Consider the following 16,117-nt stretch of genomic DNA (forward strand, 5'->3'; position numbering starts at 1 on the left):
GAGACTACTCTCTCCCGTCTTCGCATTGGCCATACTCGTCTTACTCATGGATATCTCATGGAGAGGCGACTTGCTCCTCTCTGTGAGAATTGCCAAGCTCCATTATCAGTCAGCCACATTCTGTTGGACTGCCCACTTTATCAACGAGCACGCAGAATTTACCTCTGTCGTCGTCTTCGCCCCGCTGCTCTCTCTTTACCTTCCCTTCTCGCTGATGGACCCACCTTTCATCCGGACTCTCTTATTGACTTTTTGACAACGACTGACTTACTTCACAAATTCTGATACTTTCAGCCCTTTCTACTTGTATCTCTTGCTACCCTCTACCCCCGTACTATCCCCTGCCCCGCTGTTTTCTGTAACCTGCTGATCATCCCCCCTCCCTCCTGCCATCCAATTCCCTTGCTTCCTTCCCTACCCTGCAGCGCTGTATAGCCCTTGTGGCTTAGCGCTTCTTTTTTGATTATAATAATAATATCCTCATAGGGAAGATTTCTAATACATGGGATCAACTTTGTCATCCTCCTCTGTATGTTTTCCAGTGCATTTATATCCATTCTGTAATACGGTGAACAAAACTGTGCAACAATCTATATGAGGCCTAACCAAAGATATATAGAGTTGAAGAACAACCTGAGGACTTCTATTATTTATACTTCTGGCTATGAAGCCAAGGATTCTGTTAGTTTTATTGCAAACACTAATGCACTGTTGTCTTGGTTTTAGATTACTACTAACCTGAACTCCTAAATCCTTTTTGCAATCCATAATATTAAGATCTACATTATTTAGTAGTAGGTTGGTAGACAGCAACCACCCAGGGAGGTACTACTGTCCTGCCAAGTGAGTGTAAAGCGAAAGTCTGTAATTGTTTTACATGATGGTAGGATTGCTGCTGTCTTTTGTCTGTCTCATAAATATACAAGATTACAGGTATGTCTTGCTACTTCTACTTACACTTAGGTCACACTACACATACATGTGCATGTTTATCTATATACACTCATCTGAGTTTTCTTTGATTTTATCTTAAGAGTTCTTGTTTCCTATTATATCCATGGGGAAGTGGAATAAGAATCTTTCCTCCCTAAGCCATACGTGTTGTAAAAGTCAACTAAAGTGCCGGGAACAATGGGCTAGAAACCCCTAATCCTGTAAAATTACCAAAAAGAATAAGAAAATTTTCAAAGTGGGGTGTCTGAATGTGCGTGGATGTTATGAATGAGAAGAAGCTGGAGGGAGAGTTTCAGTGGAGAGGAATAAATGGGATTAGGTCAGGGGTTTCAAATAGAGTTAGAGCTAAAGAAAGAGTAGCAATAATGTTGAAGGACAAGCTATGGCAGGAAAAAGAGTATAAATGTATTAATTCAAGGATTATGTGGAGTAAAATAAAGGTTGGATGTGAAAAGCAGGTTATAGTAAGTATATATGCACCTGGAGAAGAGAGAAGTGTAGAGGAGAGAGAGAAATTTTTGGAAATGTTGAGTGAATGCATGGAGAGTGCCTGTGATTGGGGATTTCAATGCTAAAGTGGGTAAAAATGTTGTGGAGGTAGTAGTAGGTATTATTATTATTATAATCAAAAAGAAGCGCTAAGCCACAAGGGCTATACAGCGCTGTAGTAGTAGGTAAATTTGGGGTGCCAGGGGTAAATGAAAATGGGGAGCCTTTAATTGAGCTATGTGTAGAAAGAGGTTTGGTAATAAGTAATACATATTTTATGAAAAAGAGGATAAATATACAAGGTATGATATAGCACATAATGAAAATAGTTTGTTAGATTATGTATTGGTGGATAAAAGGTTGATGGGTAGGCTTCAGGATGTACACGTTTATAGAGGACAAACTGATATATCGGATCATTATTTAGTTGTAGTTAAAGAGGTAGATGGGACAAGAGGAAAATGGCAACAACAAGTAAGAGGGATGTGAAAGTGTATAAACTAAAGGAGGAGGCAGTTCGGGCGAGATATAAGCAACTATTGGCAGAAAGGTGGGCTGGTGAAAGTATGAGTAGTAGGGGGGTTGAAGAGGGTTAGAATAGTTTTAAAAATTCAGTATTAGAATGTGGGGCAGAAGTTTGTGGTTATAAGAGGGTGGGTGCAGGAGGAAAGAGGAGTGATTGGTGGAATTATGTAGTAAAGGGTGTGTTAAAAGAGAAAAAGGTACCTTATGAGAGTTTTTTTTACAAAGCAGAAGTGTTATAAGAAGAGGGTATATGGAGAGTAAAAGAAAGGTGAAGAGAGTGGTGAGAGAATGCAAAAGGAGAGTGGGAGAGGCATTGTCAAGAAATTTTAATGAAAATAAGAAAAAATTTTGGAATGAGTTAAACAAGTTAAGAAAGCATAGGGAACAAATGGATTTGTCAGTTAAAACAGAGTAGGAGAGTTAATAGATGGGGAGGAGGTATTGGGTAGATGGCGAGAATACTTTGAAGAACTTTTAAATGTCGACAAAGAAAGGAAGGCGGTAATTTCATGCACTGGCCAGGGAGGTAGTTTGCATGTAGCATGGTTATTTTCCTGTCTAACATTTAGAACTTTGCATTTGTCTATATTAAACTGCATCTGCCACTTCTCTGACCACTGCATGAGTTTATTCAAATCATCCTGGAGTGCTCTAATGTCCTCATTAGAATGAATTGGATGGCCTATCTTGGTGTTATCAGCAAATTTGCTTATGTCGTTTATGTAGATTGTGAACAACAAGGGGCCCAACACTGACCCCTGTGGAACACCGCTTGTGACATGCCCCCACTCTGATTTCTCCCCATTTATGCAAACTCTCTGCTGCCTATTCGTCAACCATGCCTCAACCCAGTAAAAAATTTCTCCTATTCCGTGTGCCTTAAGTTTCCTCAATAGCTTCTGATGTGAAACTCTATCGAAAGCCTTACTGAAGTCCATATACACAATATCATATTCAATACCATGATAGACCTCCTCAAATACCTTAGTGAAGAAAGTTAATAAATTCGTAAGACAGGAATGCCCCCTTGTAAAACCGTGCTGAGATTCATTAATCAATTTATGCCTTTCGAGATGGCTACAAATTGCTTCGGCAATTATAGATTCCATAAATTTTCCCACTATGGAGGTAAGGTTTATTGGTCCATAGGATACACTTAGTAGTAAAAAATGATCAAGAGGAGCTTCTCAAAATGCATGGGGTTCTGACAAAGTCTTTGCACTCACCACTCCTAAAAGATATCCATGAATCCTGATCCTAAACTTGGAGTCAACCAAACACCTTAATGATTACTACATTAAAGTAGGCATCACACTTAAAGATGGCACTTGGGAAGCTTACAGTTGTCACATGCATCAAGAAATACTTGATGGTGGCCGCCATCTCTCACTCTCTGGCGAAGTTGAAGAACATCAGTTTTGTGTTAAAGGAACTTTCTCTGTCAACTCCTTTCACTGGAATGAAAGTTTAATATTCGACTTAAACAGGAGAAAACTTGGTTATAAAGTTTTGTTACAGAGATATCCAAGCTTTTACAACAGTAAATACAGTGGACCCCTCTGTTACTCCCTCTCCTTTTTTCTTCCTTATTCCTCTCGTGTGTTTGCATTTCCTAACCCCTTTTTGTGCTTTCCCTCTTCCTCACCTTACACTTCTATTTCCTCCCTTTCCTAAATCTTTCTTTCCATCTGCCTCCCATTTCTCTTTCTACTCTCCCTCTTTGCCCTTTCCTTTTTTTATCTTTATATCCCTCCAGTCCCCTTTTCCTTGCCACCTACCTGCTTCTACATCCCTCACCGAAGCAGAGATCCTCGACAAGCAGACCAAAGGGATGACTGTTTTCTGCTTATCATCAACATCTGCTACAGACCTCCACATGGCTGCCTTCAGTGTGGAAAGTAGTTGCTGAAGTTATTGGACCAGTCCATTGAACCTTCCACAACTGCAAGAAGAAAACTTCTAATTAATAGTACATCACAGAACAATATGGGAAGACAACTGACTGTATGAGTAAATCTAGAAGTCATAACAGTAAGGGTTATGGCATTTCATTGTGAAGAAAATTAATCCACCAAGGATTTCATTATAAACTAATGAAGTCCTTTAACCCTTAAATGGTCCAAACATATATATACATTTTTTCAACATTTGATTTTTTGTTATGTTCGAAAATATGTAAAAAAACGTAGATCTACTTTTGGAGCACTACGGATTTGAACGTCGATCTGTTTGGACCGTTTAAGGGTTAAGAAATACTTTCATAATAAAATGTCATAACCCACATCATGTGCTTTTATATAGTCAGTATACCCTGCCATAGTGTTACCATTTATTTCTCTTAATACTACACACTAATGTAAGCCAACACAAAGCTGGAAAAATTATTTGTTTAACTGATAGGGGCTCTGATAGTGGGACTCTGAATTCCAAAGATAATCTTGAATACAACATTTCTAAAAAGTTTAGATGGTGTCTGATGAGGCCTGGGGAACTACTCGACCTTTTAGCGGTAAACGTAAGTGCATCAGTTTTTGACTTATGTAAATGTGGTTAACTATTCTTTCTTATTAGAATATCGATCTGATAAGTAAACTTTAACTTTGATGAAGTCATAGTAGTGACACAACATACCCCCTCTCCCACAAGTGTGTTTCACCTGTGTTTATCTTGCCAGTGTTTGTCACCCACCTACGTAGGAGTCTTCCTGCCTATGTACTGCTCAAGGAAGGGGTCCTTGTTGCAGGCAAGGGGCACTTTATCCAAGAAACTGGAATTGTCCTTCCCTTCCTTGGACTGACAATAATTTTCTCTTATTCTCCAGGCACTGTATGACCCCTATGGGTTTAGTGCTTCCACATAAATATACAGTGGACCCCCGCATAACGATCACCTCCGAATGCGACCAATTATGTAAGTGTATTTATGTAAGTGCGTTTGTACGTGTATGTTTGGGGGTCTGAAATGGACTAATCTACTTCACAATATTCCTTATGGGAACAAATTCGGTCAGTATTGGCACCTGAACATACTTCTGGAGTGAAAAAATATCGTTAACTGGGGGTCCACTGTATATAGAATCCAACTATGTAGGTTAGCTTCCACCTGTAAGCTCCTCTAGTGTTATATTTTTTGTGAATGCAACTAAAAAAAAGTGCATCCAAAATTAATTAGTGTGTACTATGAAGGCCTTTCAACATGATATTCAAGTGTGGATGTAATTTTTCAATAAAATTCCCCCCCCCCCCAAAAAAAGCACCAAATAGAGAAGCTTCATAAGAACTTACTCCTTCCACCTGCGTAAGAGAATCTCTGACTGGCTAAAGTGATACACTGATATATGACCGTTCACCTACATCCACCTTATCGACTTCATTACTGTATAACATAAACGGATAAGTGCATATATTTTAATATTAGTAGTAGACTGGTAGACAGTAATCACCCACGGAGGTACTACTGTCCTCACAAATCAGTGTAAGACAAAAACTTGTATTTATTTTACATGATGGTAGGAGTGCTAGTGTCTTTTTTGTCTCATAAACACACAAGCTAACAGGTATATCTTGCTACTTTTACTTACAATTAGGTCACACTATACATGCATGTACACATTTATATGTACATACTCATCTGAGTTTTCTTTGGTTTTTTCTTAATAGTCCTCGTTCTTATTATTTTCCTTTCATATCCCTGGGGAACTGAAATAAGAAATTTTCCTTCGTAAGCCATGTGTGCTGTAAAAGTCAACTAAAATGCCGGGAGAAATGGGCTAGTAGCCCCTTTTCCCATACAGTTTACTAAAAATAAAAATAAAACCTTTAAGTAGGGATGCTTGAATGTGCATGGATGTTGGAAGAGATGATTGTGGATGTTATGAAAGAAAAGAAGCTGGATGTTCTGGCTCTAAGTGAAACAAAACTGAAAGGGGTAGAAGAGTTTCAGTGGAGAGAAATAAATGGGATTAGGTCAGGGGTTTCTAATAGAGTGAAAGCTAAGGAAGGAGTAGCAATATTGTTGAAGGATCAGTTATGGCAGGAAAAAAGAGTGTAAATGTAAAAATTCAAGGATTATGTGGAGTAAAATAAGGGTCGGATGTGAAGTGGTTTATAAGTGTTTATGCACTTGGAGAAGAAAGAAGTGTAGAGGAGAGAGATTTTGGGAGATATTGGGTGAGTGCATGGGGAGTTTAGAAGGAAGTGAGAGAGTACTTGTGGTGGGGGACCTAAATGCTAAAGTGGGTAAAAATGTTGTGGAGGGAGTAGTAGGCAAGTTTGGGGTACCTGGGGTAAATGAAAATGGGGAGGCCTTCAATTGAACTATGTCTAGATTGAGGTTTGGTAATACAGTGGACCCCCGAGTTTCGTGATTAATCTGTTCCAGAGAGCCTGCCGAAGGCTGAAATTCACGAAACTCGAAACCATTTTCCCATAAGAAATAATGGAAATAAAATTAATCCGTTTCAGACACCCAAAAATATTAAAATAAAATATTTTTTTCAAATTAAATAAAGATTTACATAATGAAAATCAGAAATCAAGTACATGCATTTAAAAAAATAATAACATTACACTTACCTTTACTGAAGACTTCTGTGTGGATGGAAAAAGGGAAGGGAGGGGATAGGAGGAAGGTGTACACTATTGTTTGGAAGGAGAATCTCCTTCCATTAGGACTTCATGTATGAAGTCCTTATCTGGGGTTACTTCCCTTCTTCTTTTAATGCCACTGGGAACAACTTGAGTCACTGGACCCCTGTCGCACAAAGTATCTGTCCAGAGAGGTCTTTTTCTGGCGTTTCTTTAGGATTTCCCTGAAGTGGGACACAACACTGTCATTGCACATGTTGCAGATATGGCTTGTTTCATCTTGGTCAGGGTGATACTTTTCAACAAAACTTTGCAACTCATTCCACACGTCTTTAATCACTGAAGAAGGAACCTCCTTCACTCTCTTTTCCTCCTCCTCTGAAGCAAGTTCCTCAGCTGTGGTCTGATGCTATTCCAGTTGAAGCTCTTGCAGTTTGTCAGTGGTTACCAAAGGGCTTGCACTAGCTTTCCTTGGGTTCATGATGACTTATTTAGCAGTTGCAAGCACAAAAAACAATGGATTATTATGAAATGTATTGTATGAACCCACGGGGTAATGGTCATGTGTTGGTAAACAATGGCACACAGAGTGAATGGCGTGGGAGACTGGCTTTGTGTGCGTGGTGACGGGTGGACGGGTACCGGACAGTCGCCGAAACATGAGTCTAATCACGAAACTCGAGGCTGCCGAAACTCGAGGGTCCACTGTAAGTAATACATGCAATGGAACCTGTTTTTGTCTTTAATCCGTTCCAGAAGGTCAGCCGAAAACCAATTTGTACAAAAACTGAAATAACATGGGTGTTCCAACACCCATAACTATTAACAAAAAATACATTTTATAGAGAAGAACTATAGTTTTACAAAGAAAAAATGAGAAATAAATATAAATGATTAAAGAAATGGATAAATGAACACTGAACATCACTTTTACCTTTATTGAAGACTCTTGTTGGTATATGAAAGACAAGGAGGGGAGAGGGAAGAGAGGTTATTGTTTGAAACGGGAATCCCCCTCCATAAGGACTTCAGGTATCTAAGCCCTATCTGGGGTTACTTCCCTTCATTGTCTTTTACTGGCACTAGGACAAGCTTGAGAGTCACTGGACCCGTCGCACAAAAAATCTGGCACTCGGAACTTTCTTTAGCCCCATGGTGGGTTATTTAGCAGTCGCAAGCACAAAAAGCAATGGATTACATGTATTATGAAATGTTTCGGATGAATGCGCAGAGTAATGCTCGCTGAAGGAGTAACAGAGGCAGACTGAGTCACGAACATACGAGTGGCAGGTAGATGCATCTGGTATGGACGATTTCTGAGCAGATGTACGAAAACGAGGAAAATTTCACCGAAAAAAAAGTGATCAAAAACTGAATTGTACGATAACCGGACTGGACAAAAATCGGGGTTCCACTTTATTGTAAGAAAATGAGGATAAATTAGTATACAAGATATGACATAGTACCTAATGAAAGTACGTAGTTTGTTAGATTATACATTGGTGGAAAAAAGGTTGATGGATAGACTTCAGGATGTGTATGTTTATAGAGGGGCAACAGATATATGGGATCATTATTCAGTTGTAGCTGCAGTTAGAGTAAGAGGTTGATGGAGCAAAAGGTAAACAGCAACAGCAAGTAAGAGAGAGAGAGGTGAAAGTTTATAAACTAAGGGAGAAGGAGGTTAGGGCGAGACATAAGCAACCAGTACTGCGAGAATGGTGGGCTGGCGTCGCTAGAGTTGGTGTCACCCGGGGTGGCATCTTTGGTGTCACCCTCATGAAATTCAAGGGCAGGGGGATGGGGGGTAAACTCCAGTTACGTCACTACTGCATGACCAGTCAGTGACAAATGTTTAACAATGAGAACGTTTAAGGGCCATAAACCGAACAGGAGAATACTTCTCAACTTTATTAATGATAAATAATCGTAGTAATATTGAGGAAACAAACTCAAATACCACTTTGAGTACAGGTAACAGATCCTACATTTATTCATCTTCAACAATGCCAAAACAAAAAGAAAAAACTTGAAAAATAAAGAAAAACATTGCAATATCAGAGAAACACTAGTTCTGATTTGACCATGAGTACAGGTAACATCTCAGTGAATCTGATCTTACATTTCCTTGCTTTCAATATGCAGAATCATCACATCATCAAAATCATTCTATCAAATCATCAAAATCAATGAAGGATTCTTCTCTTATGTTGGTGAGGCGATGTTTTGTGCATTAGTGTCACCTTCTTTAGAGGCTCTATGGTATCACCCCCTAAATGGTGTCACCCGGGGCGGCCCCCCCCCCTTACGACGCCTCTGGTCGTATATTACGTTAATATACACATTTTCATTAATCCATCTATGATGTTTTTTCAAAATTATATAATAAACATGATACATAACATATAAAGATGATAAATACACCCCACAGTAGAATAAATAAACAAATATGAGATGTGGTAGCCAGATAACCTGTACAAGTGACAGCAAGAATAACATTTTCTCTGGTCCAACATAAGAGAAAATGTGTTACTGGGGGTAACTGTAGAAAATTATTCCTTTCATATGTAAGTTTATTCAGGTATACACAAATACAGTTACATAGATTATCACACATAGCAGCATATGTGTAAAGTACCTAGGATAACCCAAAAAAGTCAGAGTGACTTATTTCCATTGCCTTCACTCAGAGCATCATTACTTCTAAAAATGGTGTTACATGAGAATGGGAGTGTTCCTCTTTATTTATTTTACTGTATCAATGTAGAGACAACTTGTACACAAACCAGACAAGTATGCCTGGCTTGTTTACAAAACTTTCATTCGCTTGGTTTGTTTACGTAACTCTTCGCCTGTCCTCTCTCATGTACTCATTCCCTCTCTCTCTCATTTATTTGTTTTATCTCGTTCACTCACCCCTGACCCTACATTAAGACTACAAATATTTTAAGGTAAGTAATGAGTGAACTGTATACGCATTTTATCACTCTGGGACGCTTAAATGTCATAGAATATTGTGTGGGTGGAATGGCCTGGAATGGTAGCCTGGCTGGCTACCATATGTACCACATTTGATTTCTCACAATAAATACTACTCATCTCACCCTAGATTAACCTTCTGACTGTTTTGGTTGTATATATACATCTTACGAGCCACCGTTTTTGACGTACGTGCACCTACCATCCGACTTACGACCGAGTTCGGTTCCGAGAAACCGGTCGCATGTTGAAATGGACGTAAGTCGAACTTTACTACTGGATATCAACATAACATTTTTGTAATGACTATTTTATTGTTTTATTTTGGTATTTCATGTTTTACTTTGCTTTTTATGCTGTTAGTACTGTATTTTATACAGTAAGGTTTAGGATAAGCACTGTGTACAACATAAACACTTGTTTATTTCCCAGAAATTTGGCATAAAAATGTCGTAAGTCAAGTGGTCGTAAGTCGAGCAGGTCGTAAGTCGGATGGTAGGTGTATATATACTCAAATTCTAGCGGCTTCAAATCAAGCAGGAGAAAGCTGGTAGGCCCACATGTGAGAGATTGGGTCTGTGTGGTCAGTGTGCACCATATAAAAAAAATTCTGCAGCACGCAGTGCATAATGAGAAAAAAAAAAAAGACCGTTTTTTTTAATTAAAATGCCGATTTTGTGGTCTACTTTCGTATAGTATTTATGGTTGCATTCTCGTTTTCTTGGTCTCATTTGATAGAATGGAAAACATATTATAAAAATAGAGGTGATTTTGCTTGGTTTTACTATGAAAAGAACCTTGAAATGGAGCTGAAAGTAGGGGAAATGTTTGATTTTTACCGATGCTCAAAAGTAAACAAATGGTGTTATTTTCCAATAAATGTCCAAGTAGCCATTCTAATATGCAGTCATGAATGGGTTGACATTATATATACAATTATTACAATACATGCATTGCAGTAGTCTGCATAACAGTAAATCTTCTATTTTTTGTTTGAATAAAAATTCAAAATAGAAAGCAAGAGTAATATCAGAGGGCCCAGGATATGTGACTGATGAACAAAGAAAATGTGATTTTAGAGCCAGGAATGTCTGCATTGTTCATTCTGGACCCTATTTTGAAAGTGTCATATTTTTTAATTTTCGTGAATTTGGCCAAATTGCAAATTTCTGACCACGTTATTCAGTAGTTGAAATCAGTAAATGGGCAGTTTCTTGTACTCAATCAATAGAAAAAGATGGAGTGCTAAATAAATAGCTATGAGTTTGGTCGACTGGAACAATGGAATTAGCCAAAAGTAGGGCTCAAAGTGGGCGAAATTGCCGCTTTGTAAATATCGCCGAGGTCAATAACTTCAGTTTTCCATCAAATTTTGTTCTTTTGGTGTCATTACAATCAGGAAAAGATTCTCTATCATTTTATAAGAAAAAAATTTTTTTTTTTTTTTTGGAAATTTTGTGACGCCAGGACACACCTTAGGATTTGGGGTTGCGACAGTCAAGGGGTTAAGACTACAAATATTTTAAGGTAAATAATGAGTGAACTGTATATGCATTTTATTGGTCTGGGATGCTTAAATGTCATAGAATATTATGTGTAGGTAGGGTGGCCTGGAATGGTAGCCTGGTTGACTACCATACATACCACACTTGATTTCTTACAATAAATACTACTTGTCTCACCCTAGATTAAGACTACAAATATTTTAAGGTAAGTAATGAGTGCACTATATGTGTATTTTACTTTTTTATTGTTTTTTAATGCCTAGTTCTATTGCTAAATTAATATATGTTAGTGTAAACTTGTTATCTAGTATTTGTATGCATTTATAAGTGGAAAAAAAGGGTGTTTCACTTTACGGCGGTAGCCTGGAACCTAACCTACCGTATAAGTGGGGCCCTACTGTACACAGATTACAACAAAGAAATGAGCGAGATACTAAAGTCACAATATGACTCAGTGTTCAGCGAGCTGTTACCCAGACTAAGGGTCAATCAACACTCCAAATGAATTCTTTATGAAAGAGACCCAAAATTTGGTCATCTCAAAAATCTCAGATATTATCCTAACACCACAAGACTTTGAAAAGCCAATAAATGACATGTGTATGCGCTCTGCCCCAGGCTCAGACTCGTGGAACTTCGTGTTCATTAAGAACTGCAAGAAGCCAGTCTCGTGCCTTCAGCATTCTATGGAGAGGGAGCATGGACACAGGGGTCATCCCACGCTCACTAAAAACAATAGACATAGCCCCACTCTACAAAGGTGGCAGTAAAGCAATTGTAAAGAACTAGAGACTGATTCCCCTCAGGGAAGGTTCCTTGATGTTGGTGAGGGGCTCTTGATTTAGGGAATTGGATCTGTGCTCCAGTTCCCCGAATTAAGCCTGAATGCCTTCCACATCCCTCCCAGGCGCTGTATAATCCTACGGGTTTAGCGCTTCCCCTTGATTATAATAATAATAATAATAGAGTCTGATTGAACTAAAACCTATATCAAAAAATCTTTGAAAGGGTTCTAAGAAGCAAGATCGCCAACCACCTAGATACCCAACAATTGCACAACCCAGGGCAACACGAGTTTAGAGCAGGCCGCTCCTGCCTGTCCCAGCTACTGGACCATTATTACAAGGTCCTGGATGCTGCATAGGGTAAACAAAATACAGTTTATTGAAAGAAAGATGATGATCCAGCCAAGACTATATAAGTCAGATAAAAATCTCGGGTCCAGCATTTCCGATTTTATAGTTGCAAGACTGCCAGATGCTCCTGTCTCCTTGTCTAAGGAAATGATATTTATGGAGGAGGAACATAATGAAGCCTCCTTTGCTGCAGCATTTTAACTGGCAGTGTCTGTGGCAAAAGCACTCAATTTTCCTTCATGCTTCTTTAAGAAAAATGAAGCTTTCATGACGAACAATTGTTAAAACTGGTAACTGGAGTTAGTATTGACTAAATGTTTCTGTAACCAAGTACTGTACTTTGTGTTGCACCTAACCCTTAGATGAAGTACCTAAGTGTTAAGGATGACCAGAAACTACTACTGGCTGGGATATCAAGCAAACTGCTTTCCAAGTGCCAGCCATAATCAGGGCTAGCAGCACAAGTTACCTGGCAGCGGTTGGTTCTGGGTCACTTTCATGAACTAGATCCAGACATAGGCTCCTTCAGCAACCAGCAGAGTAGGTTTGCCTCTTGTCACAATCTTGTCAATATGAAGAAGAGAGCACAATGTACAAATGCACATAGAAAAAAGGGAGACTGCCAATTACTGATAAAAATGAATAATTACCCTCCACTAGTCTCCATAATCCCAACCACTGTAACAGTGCCAACTTTCCCAGGGATCACCCTTCACTCTACCCAGGGCACAACCCCCACAATTCTTCTCCAACAAGTAACAGAGGAAGACTTAGCAAAACAGCCTATTTAACCCCTTCAGCGGCTGTCATGTAGAACTACGTCACTGAGGCCAGGACCCCTCACATACTTCAACATAATGAGCTCAGCTCACTCTGATAAGCTGTGAGTGGTAAATGTTGACCTAGATATCCGAGACTGGATCTGTGTGGTGAGTGTGCACAATACAAAAAAAAAAATCCTGCACCATGTGGTACACAACAGGAAAAGCAAAACTGACCATGTGTATGGCTTAAAATAGCGACTTTCAGATGGTTTTTATGGTTTTATTAGCTGTTTCTTGGTATCATTTGATAGAATGGAAGGCATACTACTCAAAATAGAGATAATTTTGTTTGGTTTCAGGATCAGAAGTAGCTTGAAATTTTGCTCAAAGTAGAAGAAATATTCAACTTGGCTGATTTTCCTAAGGAGAGGTATGATTGCCCTTGCACCCCTTGGTCTGTTTAATGGATTCTCAGTAAGTCTGATTCAATTATTGGGATGTCATAAACCATGATGAATCATTACTGGCTATATTTTATTATCCAGAAGATGGAGTAAATCTTTTATTTTAGTGATTATGAATTCAGAATGGAGGGCAAGTGTTGGAAAGGCCTAAGAACCTGATAAATGAACAGAAAAAATGCTTTAGTGCCAGGAATGTCCACATTATTTTTTAAATTTGTGTAAAACTGGCCAAAATAACCAACTTCTGTGCAATTTACAGTGTAGTCATAATAGTTGAATGGACCATTTCTTATCCTCGATTCATAGAATGGAAGGCATACAGGTGAAATAGTTAAGAATTTAGTTGAAATGAATACTGAAAATGACTTAAAATTGGACTCAAACTTGGTGAAATTGATGCTGCATAAATTGCACCCAGAACACTAACTCTTTCACTGCATAATTCCATAAAATTTTTAGAAAAAGATTTTCTATCACTTCAGAATTTATTTTTTTAACCCTTTCAGGGTCGACAGGCCCTCTCATGAGACTTGTTCTCAAGGTCGGCCAAATTTCAAAAGAAAAAAAAATGATTTTTTCTTATGAAAAGATAGAGAATCTTTTCCCGATCATAATGACACCAAAAGTATGAAATTTGATATAAAACTTACGGAATTATGCTCTCGCGAGGTTAGCGGTCTCGACAATGTTTATGCATCAACTATTTTGCCCACTCTGAGCCCTATTTTCGGCCAATTCCAGTGTACTTGTCGACAAAAATCATAACTACACCTACCATCCAACTTACGACCTGCTCGACTTACGACCACTCGACTTACGACCGTGTTTTTTATGCCAAATTTCTGGGAAATACACAACTATTTGTGTTGTACACAGTGTTTATCCTAAACCTTACAGTATAAAATACAGCACTAACAGCAAAAAAGTAAACTAAAACATGAAATACCAAAATAAAACAATAAAATAAAGTCATTACAAAAATGTGATGTTGATATTCAGTAGTAAAGTTTGACTTACGACCATTTTGACTTACGACCGGTTTCTCGGAACTGAACTCGGTCGTAAGTCGGATGGTAGGTGTATTTCGCTAGAACTCCATTTTTTCTATCGAATAAGTACAAGAAACCACCCATTTACCGATTTCAACTAACCAATACAGTGGTCAGAATTTAGCAATTTTGCCAATTTCACACAAATTTCAAAAGATGCCAATTTCCAAATAGGGTCCAGAATAAACAAGAAAGACATTCCTGGCACTAAAATAACATTTCCTCTGTTCATTAGTCATGTCCCCATGCCCCTCTTACGTACTTTTGCTTTCGACTTTGAATTTTTATTCTCACAAAAAATAAAAGATTTACTGTTATGCAGACTACTGCATTGTAGAAATGGTATAAATATTATCAGCGCACTTGTGAAAGAATATTAGACTCACCAGTTGACGTGTATTGGACGCATAGCATGATTTGTATACTTTTGAACTTTGTTAAAAATCGAACATTTCTGCTACTTTGAGCGCAATTTCAAGGTAGTTTTCTTTGTAAAATCAAGTCAAAATCATCTCAATTTCTGTAATATGTCTTCCATTCTATAAAATGAGACCAGGAAAACTAGAATACAACAATAAATACCATACGAAAATACAGTGCAAAGTCGCTGTTTTAATCCAAAAACACGGTCAAATTTTTTTTTCTCATTACGCACTGTGTGCTGCAGGATTCTTTTTATACTGCGCACACTGACCACATAGACCCATTCTCTCATATGTAGGCCTACCAGCTTTCTCTCACAAGATTTAAGGGCGCTAGAATTTAGGTGTACTAGTACATCAAAAACCCTGGTGCATAAGACGTACTAGTACGGCTAAAACCCTGAAAGGGTTAAAGGTGGACACCGGGAACAATACTGACTTTGAAGGTTTGCAGAGTGAAAGGGTTAAGTGGAGCCTAGGAAAAGCTATCAGAATTCGGCTAGTAGTACCCGAAGGTGAACTGGAAAAAACACCAAGAATTGTACACTATCACTCACTACTCTTGGATTTGAAGCTGACTTCCAGTAATACCTCTGAAACCACATTTACCACCCTGTGACCCACCCAAAGTCTCTTGACAGTTGAATCCCCTTGGAGCTTTGAGGATCAGTTGGCAAGACAGCAGTGACATGTTCCGTAATCCTCCAAAGTAAAATTTAACAAATGGTGAAAAATCCACCATGCTAGCCAAATAATGGAAGGCAAAGGAGAGATGGGTTCTTTGACAGTTACTTAAGCTCTCCCACCACAGTAAGGTGACCCCACCCTCAGGGAGAGAATTGTTAGAAAGAGCACGTAGTCTTACTTGGGTAGTTGCTTAGGCCTTCAGTGATCCTTGTATTATCTCCATATAGTTCTCTGCTGATCCATGTATTTTTATCCCAGTATCTACCCAAGGACTCTTGGTTTGTCACAGCCTACATTAAAAGGATAAACCCAGTCACCATCTCTGATCTGCATAGATGTAAGATTTATTAGTTATGAAATTTCCTGAAAGTCCAATATTAAGTGTATTTAAAATACACTTAATATTGCGAGATTCAAGCATCAAATTGTGTTGGAGTACAGTAAATCCTCTATTTAAAAGACTAATCACAGGGAATGGATAGCCAGTAAACAGGGGATTTACTGTACCCCAAGAGCATATGATGTTTGAATCTCACAATACAGCCTCTCCTCACTTA

General features: G+C 38.5%; 1 long non-coding RNA gene across 8 annotated transcripts in view; it reads right to left on the reverse strand.

Moving 5' to 3' along the window:
• Positions 1-3,080: 3,080 nt before the first annotated feature.
• LOC128697753 (uncharacterized) overlaps positions 3,081-16,117 on the reverse strand; it is a 30,235-nt gene continuing 17,198 nt past the window's right edge. For all 8 annotated transcript variants that reach the window (XR_008408348.2, XR_008408344.2, XR_008408349.2 and 5 more), the window contains 3 exons: positions 15,739-15,887; positions 3,747-3,910; positions 3,081-3,422 (listed from right to left, as the gene is read on the reverse strand). This is a non-coding gene — a long non-coding RNA (uncharacterized lncRNA). The remainder of the gene's footprint in view (positions 3,423-3,746; positions 3,911-15,738; positions 15,888-16,117) is intronic.

The sequence above is a fragment of the Cherax quadricarinatus genome, chromosome 68, assembly GCF_038502225.1.
Source record: "Cherax quadricarinatus isolate ZL_2023a chromosome 68, ASM3850222v1, whole genome shotgun sequence".
Classification (NCBI taxonomy): domain Eukaryota; kingdom Metazoa; phylum Arthropoda; class Malacostraca; order Decapoda; family Parastacidae; genus Cherax; species Cherax quadricarinatus.